At 44.6% G+C, this 2500-nt stretch overlaps 1 protein-coding gene across 2 annotated transcripts in view; it reads right to left on the minus strand.

Annotated features, from left to right (window-relative positions):
* The window catches only part of LOC143275384 (uncharacterized), a 96382-nt gene that overhangs the window by 4979 nt on the left and 88903 nt on the right, over positions 1–2500 (minus strand). The window lies entirely within an intron of this gene.

The raw sequence follows: 2500 nt of genomic DNA on the forward strand, positions 1-2500 counted from the left end.
TTTCACAGAAAGATTCTTTTTTTTTAAGACTTCCGCTCTGCTGGGACAATTCCAAAGTATCGATGATTTACCAGGGATGTTCCAAAATCATCAATATTCTTTTTTTGAAATTTTCGATAAATGAAGATTTGTCATTTTGAGATTAGAGAGAGAGAGAGAGAGAGAGAGAGAGAGAGAGAGAGAGAGAGAGAGAGAGAGAGAGAGAGACTCGGGTATGAATGGACAATGGAGTTGTCTTCCTTGGCGACAAGAAGACGAAGAACTCTTTTGTCTTGTGCTTATGAATATTGTTCGTGAATGCGTGTGAAATATGTATGGGCATATCTTGATTTTTTTGCTGTTTTTTTTTTTTTTTTTTTTGGTTATGACATTTTTTTAAGCTGAAGAGAAATATTTCTGTTTCCACGTCTCTCTGTCTCTCTCTGTCTCTGTTTCTGTCTGTCTGTCTGTCCGTCTCTTTCTCTCTCTTGTAGTATAAGAACGTTTGGAACAGGAGAGGCATCACCCTGGAGACGAAGTTTAAAGTATACAAGGCCATAGTTCTCACCACACTGCTCTATGGATGTGAATCATGGACGGTCTACAAACGCCACGCCAAAAAGCTGAACCACTTCCACACCACCAGCCTCTGACACAGAGATGCTCACTCGTGCAAACTTGCCCAGCATCTACACCATCTTGATGCAGGCCCAGCTGCGCTGGGCAGGCCATGTAGTTCGCATGCCAGACCACCGGCTCCCCAAGAAACTGCTGTACTGGCGAACTCCAACATGGCAAAGCGCTCCCATGGAGGCCAAAAGAAGCGCTTCAAAGACACTCTGAAAGCTTCTCTGAAGGCCTTCAACATCAGCCACGACACATGGGAGCTGAATGCAATGGACAGACCAAAGTGGCGTTCAGCTGTCCACAAAGGCGCCAAATCCTGTGAGGCCAACAGAATCGCTGCAGCAGAGCAACGCAGACAGGCCAGGAAAAGCAGTGCCAGCAAGTCCTCGACAGCTGCCACCATCACCTGTCCACACTGCGTCAGAACCTTCCGGGCGCGGATTGGCCTGACCAGTCATCTGCGCACCCACAGAGCCCAACCCACCCACCCCCGGGATGACTAGATGGTCCTCGTCGATCCCGACGGACGAACCACACAGTATAAGTGATACTGATGATGGTGGTAGTAATTTTAGTATCAATTACAACTGTCTACGTGGATTTGATGATAACAACAATGTGGCTTTAGTCATCAGGTTGTCGGTACTGATGACATATTTCTCCCCCCCTCCCCTCTCTCTCTTATCCATCTGTCAATGTGTGTGTGTGTGTGTGTGTGTGTGTGTGTGTGTGTGTGTGTGTGTGTGTGTGTGTGTTCTTCTGCAGGACTTATTTCTGTTTTTTTTTCTTCTCTCTTTCTCCCCTCTCCATTAAATATATATGTGTTATTGTAATTGATGTAGATTAGCAAGGACAGACTGGAAGAATGGGCCATGCCTAAAATTATTAATCCTCGAATAAAAAAAAAACGTTTTGAGTTCTGAGTTCTGAGTTCTCTCTCTCTGACGATAAACCGAGGTTCCGTGCACAACACGCATTTGACGCACTGAAAAAAGAACCCACGGCAACACAAGTGTTATCCTCTGACAAAATTCTGTAGGAAAAATTCACACTCTGATAGGTTCACACACACACACACACACACACACACACACACACACACACACACACACAACAAAAACAAACAAAAACAACAAACACATGCACTCAAGGCCTTACTAAAAGCGATGGGTTATATCGAGTGTCCCCCCAAGAAAGTGAACCGCTTTTTGACAAATATTTTCTCAGTGATAGAGAAACCGAATTCATTGAAAATGTTCACACAGTACCCTTAGGGTATCATCAACAAGTCTGCAAAATATCTAAAAGTTCGGATGCAAATTATGCGAGTATTGTCAAATTCAAAACAGCATGTAAAAAAAATCCAGTATCAGAGCTGTGCAGTGTGATCTTCATCATGTTTACGAAAGCTACCAGGTGTTGGTGTCTGTCAATCAGTATCAGTCTAAAAATAGCCTGTCTGGGTGTCAAGTCTACTGATTTTTTTTTTTTTTTTTTTTTAATTGTCGTCTGTATACGTAAAAGCATTTCTGTTTGGAAGAAACGGCTTCGTTTAGTCGTGGAGGAACATGGAGGTCACATTGAGCATAAACGGAAATGAGTGAGTTTTCCTTTGATAGTAGATAATCTGAGTCAGCAGATGTATAGAGTGGGGGGGTATGTATCGGGCTTGTCTGAACGCTGTGATGCCTCCTTTGAGAAAACTAACACTAGCACTGATTGTGCACCCTTCCCTGCCTTCTTCCCTACGCCTCCATCCCCATCATCTCACTCCCTCCACACCCTCCCCCCCCCCCCCCCCATCCCCGCCTCAAACTCCTCCACACTCAATGGATCAGCAGCTGGTATCAGAATCTTCGTCGTCGTCTGCTCAAGAAACTTCCGTCTACTTGCT

This window comes from Babylonia areolata, chromosome 30 (genome assembly GCF_041734735.1).
Source record: "Babylonia areolata isolate BAREFJ2019XMU chromosome 30, ASM4173473v1, whole genome shotgun sequence".
Taxonomy (NCBI): domain Eukaryota; kingdom Metazoa; phylum Mollusca; class Gastropoda; order Neogastropoda; family Buccinidae; genus Babylonia; species Babylonia areolata.